The following is an 11982-nucleotide window of genomic DNA, read 5'->3' on the forward strand; positions in this document are numbered from 1 at the left end:
CAGCCCTGACGTTGTCCTCTCACCCCACCCATGACCAGCCGCACCTGGCCAAGGCAGCGGGTGGGCGGGAGGCTGGAGTTCTGGCCCGGAGGCTGTCTAATGAGGCAATGAAGCCTTCAAAACTGCTTCGGTATTTTGAGTCCAAGCACCCTGCAATTAAAGACAAACCCGTTGAGTTTTTTGAGCAGAAAAAATGTGAGCAAGCGGGACAGAAGCAAGTGCTGAGAGCCACAAAAACTACAGTAAACTGTGGAATAGACTGGACATAAGGAACCCCCTTCGAGTTTTGCTGTATTCCGGTCATGATTAACACTCCCCCACCCCCCGTCGGCCAGTCCACAAGAATATTGTCAATATTAAATCAGACCACAGTGTAAAAAAGGTTGGTGACCCCTGCTCTATGCCAACAGTGGCAGCAACCTTCCTGATGTCTACAAGCCTTGTATGGGTTCTAGTGCCGCACTTCTGGAACAATGGAGCCTCAATCTTGTCACAAAATGCTAAAGGCATGATAAAGACATCTGTGTCTTCTAAGCAGATCACTACAGATTGGTATCCCTCTCTTGTGGCATGGGCAGCATGGAGAAGTAGGCAGCCATCTGCTTCTTCTTGTTGACACTGAAGAGCTGACACCTCCTCACTGTCTTGAGATGTGATTCTGTAACATTTGTCATTCACAGTTGCAATCAGAATTTTCTCTTGTAGCTTCGCTCTGTACTCTGTCTTCCTTCATTCATGGACTATGAAGCTAATGAGACTATTTTTGTTACTGACTTTGGTCAGGAAGCTCCTCCACTGCCTCACCATCTGTATGCCTGTAATATAGGTCCCATGACCCATCTCTTCACCCCATAGAGATCTTCCACTATTCTTGATAGAGTTCTCCTTGTATGTGTTGAACACAACATCTATTCTGCTACTCTAACTGCCTTCCCTCAGAGCCATACCCAGAATTGTTGTGGCAACATCTCTGAAAGTAACTTGATCACCTTTCACTCTTTGGACCAAGTTCATTCCATTAAACACTGTAGCAGAGTTTCCTGGAAGTTGCTGCTCTACTGCTACATTTTTCTGCAAGGTTGTGGCTAAAGTAGCTTTATTTGTCTTTCTCAGCTATCCTTCTGGTGTGGACAGGGTCCAGAGCAATGGTCCAAGGAGATGAGAAAGGATATCCTCCATATGTAGAGTGCGACCTTGTGCCATCACTATGATGCATCCAAACAAAATGCATCACAACAGCTTTCAAGATGATCGCCCTCCCATTTGATTTCGCTTCTCTCTTCTTACACATGTCACTGAATGTATGCAGCTTGTTGGATTTCATTGAGTCATGGAATTTCTTTGCTGGTGGGTCTTCCTCTAGTCTTTCATCCTTGAAGGTTGCATAGCATTGCTCACCAATCTCATGCCTTCATCAGGTTGGAGGCAATGTCCTTGGGGGCTGTAGAGATGCTAATAAGGTCCCGCTTTTCTGCAAATAGGTTGACCCATTCATGTAAGAGGCTAACCACTGCTGAAACTGCTTCCTCATCTTTCTGGATTCTTTGCCGCTGTAGCTCTGCATGACAAGCTCTGATTTGTTGCCTTGCACCATCTCCCTTAACTGTCCCAGGAACGCACTACAGTGACCAACTGTTATGTAGTAACGCTTGATTCAGGCTGAACCGTGAAGTGCCTCCAGGAGTCTGTGTGTCTTTGTTCACTGTGGCTTCAATAGCCTGGTCCACAGGGATCTGCCCAAAGGGGTTGTTACTCGACAGCTGCACTGAGAATTGGCCTGTCTTGAAGGCCTCATACACAGAAGGATTCTCTGGGAGGTGGTTCATCTGAGCAAAGTAAGGGGACAGGTACCTGGCATAATTCATCTTATCATAGGCAAAGCACCATGGGATCATGGTTCTTTTGGCATGGAGGTGCAACTCCCAGTCCCCCTCACAGGAGACCCAAGTTCTCTATCATGTCAATTTATCCAGAATGCGGATAGCTCTCCATTGTTGTGACGGAGGTGCTCCAGAAAGTCTGTCCACAGGGTTATCACCCTCAGCTAAGAGTGGACCTTGCAGCAGATTGTTCAACTTCTGTTGGTTCAAGTCACTGGGCACGTCGTTCACATGGTCGAAGAATGATTTGATCATCCCACTCCTCTCTGGAACATTGTCCTCAGCCCATAGTGTGAACTCTGCCCTTGCGAGTCTCATCAGTGCTTCTTAGATGTACTTGTGGACCTTGACAGCACAATTGTAGTGTTTACCATCAAGGATTACATTGATGGACCTCTCTGCGACAATTCCAGCCTCTGTGCATACGTCCTTTAGACCAGAATCCTGAAATCGCTTTCCTAGGATGGCTAAGGCATTACATATGGTATGGAATGTCCCCATCCTGAGAAGAATGTTGGAGAAGCACTCTTTCTGCTTCCAGGCAATTTCAGTGGCTTTTGTATAGAGTACTTGATCCATGACTACCACAATTGTTTCCAGATGAAGTTCCTTCCTGATTAGCTCTCTTTGGTTCAGTATTTCAAATACAACTCTGTGGCTGGTGAATTGATGGTTGGCAGATACCCAACAATATCTTGTGAGTTTGGTTCTTGGTCCCTGGTGCTGATATTAAAACCAGTCCAACTTGGGATTGTCTGATTCTCTGGATCTGTTTGCCTTGCAAGTGTCCACACCAGGTTCTTCTTGCAGGCAAGAAGAGCAGCTTGCTTGGTTTTCTGGACACAGTGTTCCCTGGTTGTGAGAGACTATGGGCCCACACGTGCACCTGCTACATATACTTCCAGTTCTTTGTCCTCAATGGTGACTGATCTCTGCTTCAGTTTCTCAATATGTGGAAGCTCAGCTCTTGGCAGATGTGGTCCATAGACATTGGCCTGTACCACTATGCCATTGACTGTACCTTTCCAGTGAGAGTTTCCTCAAGTCTATCCATATTGTCCCATGCAAGATTGGTGAAGTCATGAGGCTTGATGGAGGCTGGAAGTACAACTCCCTGGTTGAAGGCTGTTGCTAGCTTTTGGAGACACAGAGCAGTGTTGTTCTCTTCAAGTTGGGAGTGAGACACCCCATGCCCAAGCCTGTTCAGTGTTTGGATGAGCTCAGTGTTACCCGACAGTGTTTTTACTGCATAAGGAAGTAGAAGGTGCTTTGGTGGTTTAAGTTGACCACATGTCACAGCAGATATTATGTCCTGACTAACTGACTGAACCAGAGCAGAGACCCTCTGTGTTTGAGTCTTGCTGTCAGGATTTCCAGTGAGCTGTCCAACAAGAAGCCGCTCTAGTTGATCCGGTATGGAGGTATGAGCACTATCTTTCACATCAGATGGATGGAATGGCCAGGAAGTCACAGTCATCTCCTGTCTAATGATTGATCTGATATGTGATGAAGAAAGCTACCACTGCTGCAATGCTATCACATATTTCCTAACACTAGGGTGTATACCTTGCCAAAAATCACTATAAGAATTATTCTCCCCAGATGGTACCGGTGGCCCAAATTTGGAGTCCTGGCTCAAGGACTAATAAAAACCACTAATCACTGGCAGCCAACCAGAAAAGGATTCTTTTAATCCCACTCATTGCCTGCTACCAATCAACCAATGCTCTAACCATGTTAGTAACTTTCCTGTAATATCATGGGCTCTTAACTTGGTAAGCAGACTCATGTGTGGCACCTTGTCAAAGGCTTTCTAAAAGTCCATATATACAATATCCACTGTATCCCCTTAATCTAATCTACTTGTAATCTCCTCAAAGAATTCCAACAGGTTCATCAGGCAGGATTTTCCCTGAAGGAAACGGTGCTGACATTGTACTATCCTTGCCTCATGTCACCAAGTACTCCATCACCTCATCCTTAACAATTGACTCTTAACATCTTCCAAACCACTGTGGTCAGGCTGACTGGTCTATAATTTCCTTTCTGCTGCCTTCACCCTTTCTTAAATAGTGGAATGACATTTGCAATTTTCCAGTGCACTGGCACCATGCCAGAGTCCAATGATTTCTGAAAGATCATTTTTTAATGCCACCACAATCTTTAACGCTATCTCTTTTGGAACCGTAGGATGCAGTTCTTCTGGTCCTTTCGGTCTTTCAGCTTTTTGAGCAGCTTCTCTCTTGTAATAGTAACTGCACCCACTTCTCTTCCTTCATACTACGACATCAGGTATACTGCTAGTGTCCTCCACAGTGAAGACTGATGCAAAATACTCATTTAGTTCATCAGCCATCTCCTTGTCCCCCATTATTATTTCTCCTGCCTCATTTTCTAGTGGTCCTATATCCACTCTCATTTCTCTTTTATTTTTAACATTAAAAACTTTTTTAAAAGAAAAAAGTTCTACTATCCACTTTGATATTAATTGCTAGCTTGCTTTCATATTTCATCTTTTCCCTTCTAATGATTCTTTTAGTTGCCTTCCTTAGGTTTTTAAAAACTTCCCAATCCGCTATCTTCCCATTAATTTTTGCTTTGTTATATGCCCTTTCCCTTGCTTTTACGATAGCTTTGACTTCCCTTGTCAGCCATGGTTGTACTTTTTACCATTTGAGTTATTCTTCATTTTTGGAATACATGTGTCCTGCACCTTCCTCATTTTCCCCGGAAACGCATGCCATTGCTGCTCTGCTGTCGTCCCAGTTTCCAATTTACTTTGGCCAACTCCTCTCTCATACTGCTGTGATTTCCCTCACTCCACTGAGATACTGCTACATCAGGCTTTACTTTCTTCCTATCAGATTTCAAGTTGAACTCAGTCATGTTTTGATCACTGATTCCCAAGGGTCCTTTTACCTTAAGTTCACTAATTGCCTCTGATTCATTACATAACACCCAATCCAGTATAGCTGATATCAGTATCCCTAGTAGGCTCAATGACAAACTGCTCTAAAAAGTTATCTCTTATGCATTCAACAAACTCACTCACTTGAGATCCATTATCAACCTGATTTTCCCAATCGACCTGCATGTTAAACCAGTAGAGCCACACCACCCCCTCTGCCTACCTTCCTATTTCTCCAATATTTGCTGTCCTTTCTGATTCTGCATCCCTAATGATTTCCATCACCTGCCTGTCCTTCCTTGACAGTTTGACTGCACGCTATTTTTACTTTTTTTTAACTATCTGTCTTATCCCGAGTCCCTTCACTCCAGTTCCCACCCCCTGCCAAATTAGTTTAAAACCTCCCCAACAGCTCTAACAAACTTGTTCGCAAGAATATTGGTTCCCCTCAGGTTCAGCTGCAATCTGTCACTTTTTAAACAGGTCATACTTCCCCCAGAAGAGATCCCAATGATTCAAGAACCTGAAGCCCTGTCTCCTACACCAGCTTCTCAGCCACAAATCATCCTGTTTTTACCCTCACTGGCACAAGACACGGACTGCAATCCAGAAATTACTACCTTGGAGGTCCTGCTTCTCAGCTTTCTACCTAGCTTTCTAAATTCTCTTTTCAGGACCTCATTGATTTTCCTTCCTATGTCATTGTACCAATATGTACCAAGACATCTGGCTGCTCTCCCTCCCTCGCCAAAGTATTGTGGATGGGATCTGAGACATCCCTGACCCTGGCACCTGGGAGGCAACATACTATCTGTCCCATTCACATCCACAGAATCTCCTGTCTGTTTCCCCTCACTATTGAGTCCCCTATCACTACCATTCCCTTCTTCTCTCTCTTTCCCTCCTGACCACAGACCCATGCTCAGTGCCTGTAACCCGGTTGCCGTGGCATTCTCCTGGGAGGTCAAAAAACAAAGCAGTATATTTGTTTTTGGGGGGAATGGCCACAGGTGTGCTCTTGTCTATCTGCCTATTTCCATTTCTCCTGACAGTCACCCAGCTACTCACCTCCTGCAACTTCAGGGTGACTACCTCCCTGTAACTTTGATCAATTATGTCCTCACTCTCCCATACAAGCTGAAGGTTGTCCAGTTACTGCTCCATATCCCTAACACGGTCTTCAAGGAGCTACAGCTGGATGCACTTCACGCAGATGCAGTTCCCCAGGAGACTTTGGGTCTCCTAGTTCATCAACATCTGGCACGAAGAACACGCCACAGCCATTTAAATGGTACGGTAAGAAAGTGGGAAAAAAAACAAAGTGCAACCTGTCCTTTTTGTACAGGTCACACCTGCCCCCAAAAAGATCCCAATGATCCAGAAATCTGAATCCCTGCCCCCTGCTCCAATAACTCAGCCATGCATTTATCCTCCAACTATTTCTATACTCACTATCGCGTGGCACAGGCAATAATCCGGAGATTACTACCTTTGAGGTCCTGCTTCTCAGCTTCTTTCCTAACTCCTTGTAGTCTGTTTTCAGGACCTCCTCCCTTTTCTTATCTATGTAGCAATATGTACCACAACCTCTGGCTGTTCTCCCTCCACCACAGGGTATCATGGACATGATCAGAAACATCTCAGACCCTGGCACCTGGGAGGCAAACTACCATCTGTGTTTCTTTCCTGCGTCCACAGAATCGCCTGTCTGCCCCCCTAACTATAGAGTCCCCTATCACTGCTGCCATCCTCTTCCTTTCCCTACCCATCTGAGCCACAGGGCGACTCTGTGCCAGAGGCGCGGCCATTATTGCTTACCCTAGGGAGATTGTCCCCATCCAACAGTACTGAAACAGGAGTGCTTATTGTTAAGGGGGACAGCCACAGGGGTATTCTGTTGTATCTGACTCTTGCCCTTCTCTCTCCTGACCGTTACCTATTTATCTGTCTCCGGAGGCCCTGGTGTGACTACTTGCCTATAGCTCCTCTTTATCACCACCTCACTTTCCCTGACCAGACAAGGATCATCGAGCTGCATCTCCAGTTCCCTAACCCGAACCCTAAACAGTTTGACGCACCTGCCGCAAGTGTGGCCGTCCACAAGGCTGGGAGACTCCTGGACATCCCACATCCAACACCCTGTATGGAACACTGGCCTCACAGAAATACTTACTGTTTCTATTCTACACAAGTAACATACCTCGCCTCAATTTGTTATCGTCGAAGCCCCGTTGAGCCAAAGCCCTCCTACTCTGACTTCTTTCACCCCAGTGCCTGCTCTATAAAGCTGTCTTTTTAAATCCTTCCCACTGGTCTAACTTGCTGCTGTCCACGCGCTTGCACAGTCATACCTCAATCAAACCACTAAGGAAAAACACTCTTCTCCTTTTAAATCCTTCCCACTGGTCTAGCTCACTTTGGTGGTGGATAAAGTGGGTGGAGGTGTTGATCAGCCTTACTACTTGGGGAAAGTAACTATTTTAGAGTCTGGTTGGTCTGACGCAGATTCTTTGTAATTTTCTCCCTGATGGGAATGGGGGAAACAATCCATGAGCAGGGTGGGTGGGATCCTTCATGATGTTACTAGCCCTTTTCAACACCTTTCTGTATATGTGTCCTTGATGGCAGGCAGACTGGTGCCAGTCCTGTGTTGGGCAGTTTTAACTACTGTTGTGGAGCCTTTCTGTGAAGCATTATCTGTCAAGCAATCTGGAACATTCAGGAACTGTGAAGAGTGCTAAATAAATCATAGTGTTTACCTGGCAGTTATCAGCAGTAGTGTTGGCAGGAGAACAGAGGGCCATTTGTTCTTCATCAAACAGTCACAAATTGCTGAGTTTCTTTCTCTCATAGCTCCATCCCCAATGCTACTACTGAATAAACCTGTATTTCTACATTGGTGGTCAGGCTATTGCCACAGTTGGACAATACCAAGCTTCTGTCTAGGTGAAGATCATGAACAATGCAAAAATCATCATCAGAATGTCAAAGGGAGAAAACAAATTAGTTTTGAATTACAGAAAAGCTGGAAGAAGGGCGGAGGGCTGCAGGGAATATCTCTGGTAAGGTGAAATTGATGCTTAGTCAGAAAAAGAGGTTGAAGATCTCACCTTAACAAGAATATTCCCTTTCCAAAGACATTAAGCATTTCTCCATTTTCTTCTGCTATTCCAGCACACTGATGCTTCTCAAATTCATTTATTGTGGATTATTCTAAAAATATACTCTCAAGGCATTAATCCTTCAAGGTGGATTTGAGAAGTTCTACAAATTCTAGTTTCGATATGATTGTAGGAGCCATATATATTTTCTGTCACATGGGTTGGGGCGTGGTAGAAGCGAATGAGTATAGTTATGAATTCCCATTTTGTAGTTGTGTAGTCTAGTGGAGAGTGAGTAAGCCATGGAGAATGATTTTTATTTGTTAACCACTATGTGTGTGGCCTCCGTCATTTGTGGTTGACCAGGGGTACTGCGCCTCCGGTAGTTCATATGGAGATGTGTCTGTTGCCCATGCAGTGGGACCCCCCCCCCCCCCCTCCATGCTGATGACAGGTCCAAAGGAACAACAAAAGCCAATACAGTTTGGTGCCAGCAGAGAGGCCAAACAGTTTACTTCTCCACCACTGACTTACCATCTCTAGAATGTACACAATAAATACAATCCGCAGCAAAGATAATCAACCAATTGGAAATGCTCAGTAGGTCAGACAGTGTGTGTGAACAGTGAATCAGAGTTAAGGTTCAAGGTAGAAGGTAAGGTTCATTGGAGCTGGGAAATTTGCTGCAATTAAAACACCAAGACTCCTTCAACAATTCTGCCCGGGAGTGCGACCTTTACCAGCTAGAAGGATAATGACAGTTGGTGCACAGGAACAGCAGCACCTCTTAAGTTCTCGAGTGACACCCAATCCTGACTGGGATATACCATATATTGCCTTTGTTACATCAATGCAGGTTAAAGTCAAGTAAATTTTATCAAAAAAATGTACTGTATATGTCACCATATACTACCTTGAGATTCATTTTTGCAGGCACTTACAAGAAAATAATATAATAGAATTTATATTAAACAGCAAAAATATATATTTAAATTGCAGAACTTATAACATGCATAAGGTTGCACAAGTACCTTCAATAGATATATTATTATGTAAGGAGATGCCTTGTTATCATCTTCTCAGCTAAACTGGGAAAGGGCAATAATTGTTGTCCTTGTTCGCAAGCTAGTCAATTTGCCAATTTTGGTTCCTGTCCCTTTAAAGCCTCCTGTGCATGTATTTATCCAAATGTATTTTAAATATTACTATTGTTCCCTTTCTCAGCCACTTTTTCTGGCAACTCATACCATATACACACTGGCCTCAGAATGAACAAGTTGCTCCTTGGGTACCTTTTTAAAATCTTTCACATCTCACCTTAAACCTTTGCCTTTTAGTTTCTAGTTCCCTTCCTTAGGAAAGAGATAATGTGTGTTCATCCTATTTATACCACTTAATCTTCTATGTTCCAAGGAATAAAGTCCTACCCATGTCAACCTCTATCACTCAGGCCTCAAATTCTAGCAGCATCCTTGTAAATCTTCTTTGTTTAATCTTCTCTCCCACAGTCCATCCTCCTCTCCTATCACATTCCTTCATCTTTAGCCCTTTACCTTTTCCACCCATCTCATCCCAGCTTCTCACTTATTGCCCCCTCCACAATCCACCTACCTTCCCCCTCAGCTGGCTTCACCTATCACCTTCTAGTGGGTACTCTTTTCCCCCTCCTCTAACCTTCTTATACTGGTTTCTTCCGCCTTTCTTTCCAGTCTTGAGGAAAGATCTTGGACCAAAACATTGACTTTCCATAGATCCTGCCTGATGTGCTGAGTGCCTCTTGCATTTTGTGTGTGTGTTACTCCGTTTAATGACTTTTTTTAGAACAGGATGACCACAACTGTAGACAATACTTCAATTGCGGTCTCATTGATGTCTTGTCTAACTGCATGCAACATAACGTCCAAAGCTCTGACTGATGAAAGCCAGCATGCCAAACACCTTCTTCACTACCCTATCTACCATAGTGTCATCTGCAGTATGTACTTGTTGTCCTAGATCCCTCTATTTCACAGTGCTCATGTTCACTGTACAAGTCCTACCCTGGTTTGACTTCCAAAGATGGAACAGTTTGTGGTTATCTGAGTTGAAAGCCATTGCCAATTGTCAGTCACACACTGAGCCACCAGATGTGCTGGGGACAGCCCACAACTGTCACTATGCTTTCAGTGCCCACAAATTACTAACTCTAACTATACATTTTTGGAATGTGGAAGGAAACTGGAACACCTGGAGAAAACCCATGCAGGGTCACAGGGAAAACATACACACTCCTTACAGACAATGGCAGGAATTGACCCTGATCTTCCGATTGCTGGAGCCATAAGCAGTTATGCAACCTTTCCTTTAGTATTTGCCCCCCAAAAGTTATGTGCCAATAAGGATGCACGTTACCCTGAGCTCAATGTTAGCAGAAGAAATTTTTCAGAAACATGGCTAATCTTCCTGTATACCACAGTTTCATTGATCTGCCCTGGAATCCATAAATCTATTCATTTGAATAACTGAGCATTTCAAAGAGTGACAGCCCACTAAATGATAAAGTTTCCTCCTGATCTCACTCCAAGACAATGCCCTCTAGTTCTAGATTCTACAGCTGAAGGGAATAGTGTTTGAGTGTCTGCCCTATCAAGCCTCTTCAGAATCTTGTACCTGCCATGAAATCATCTCTTCTTGTATACCCCATAGATTTATTCAATTGTTACTCATGGGTTACACCTCACCTCCCAAGAACTAGCCTGATAAATGCTTGCTGCATTGCTTGCTGAGACAGAACAAGTTAATCACAGTTTTCCACATGTGGTCTCACTTAAAACTGCAACAAGAATTCCTTATGCTTCTGCCCAGCCCCTTGCAGAAAGGGCCAATATGTCATTTGTTTTGTGTATCAACCCTAATTACTTTGTGTATTTTGTTACATACCCCGTGGGTATCTTGTGACTAACTTATGACCATGATGTAATTGAGTATCTGCTGAGCATGATGTAATGGTCTTGTGATGGTGGGGTGATGTAATTTCCCGCCAGTGTGAGATCACATGATGTAATTTTCCTGCCAGTGAGAGGTCATGTGATGGCCTGTTTCAACAGGTATAAAATGGGAAAGCCTTGCTGTGACGCAGTTTTGTTTGAAAGTGGAGTTTTACTTTCTATCTTAAATCTCAAAGATTATTGCCGGCAGTTTTGTCACAATGCTGCCAGTTTTGGTTCCTACCTTTGCAGTCCAGTCGGAAGAGTGAAGAATTTACTGAAGTACAGGAACCTGAAGGATCGAGTAAAGTTGGTGTTGTCGGCGGTAATACAGGATCGACGATATTTAATCTTCGTTCAATGAGATAGTAACCTGCAACTGAGATAATCCCTGCTGTAAGAGCAGAAAGGATTGGGACAGTGTTATTCGCCAAAGAAAAGGTCAGTTCCTTTAAGCCATGTTTATTTCCTTCATCATAAATCCTTCGGGCAAAGCATATTTCAGCTGGGGTCAGTAGTAACGTCACGTTGTCGAGGAATTTGTTACTTCAGGAAAGTGTCTCCTAACTAACTGTGTAAATCATTTGGACTTTCGCATTTATCGCTCTAAGAACTGTGTTAGCATTTATCGCTTTAAGAAACTGTTGGAGTTGCTGTATAGCAGTTAACTTCCGGTTAAGTTAGTCATTTGAGCTGAGTTTAAATAAATGTTTCTTTGTTTATAAAAACCTGTCTCAATTCTATATTCATTGTTGCCATATCATAACAATTTACATATTACTACACGCTAAATTTGTAACTTGCACAAAGTTTGCACTAATTCACTCTGAACATACCCATCCAGTACTTGTCCTCCAATTTAAATAATCAGTTTTTCCATTCTTCCTGCAAAAATTAATAAAGTCCTGTCTATCACATTGTAATCCAATCCATTTCCTGCTTAATTAACCTGTGTACATCTCTGTTTTAACCTCTGCATCCTCTTGACAGTTCATACTAGCAGGTGATAGGCACTTGGATAAGCATCCAAATCATATTGAAAATATTCTACACCAGTGTGAAGAGATCAACGCATTTGCTGACAGATAAAGAAGTTCAGTTTATTACAGATCACAGCAGACATCATT

The sequence above is a fragment of the Hypanus sabinus genome, chromosome 10 (assembly GCF_030144855.1).
Source record: "Hypanus sabinus isolate sHypSab1 chromosome 10, sHypSab1.hap1, whole genome shotgun sequence".
NCBI classification, from domain to species: domain Eukaryota; kingdom Metazoa; phylum Chordata; class Chondrichthyes; order Myliobatiformes; family Dasyatidae; genus Hypanus; species Hypanus sabinus.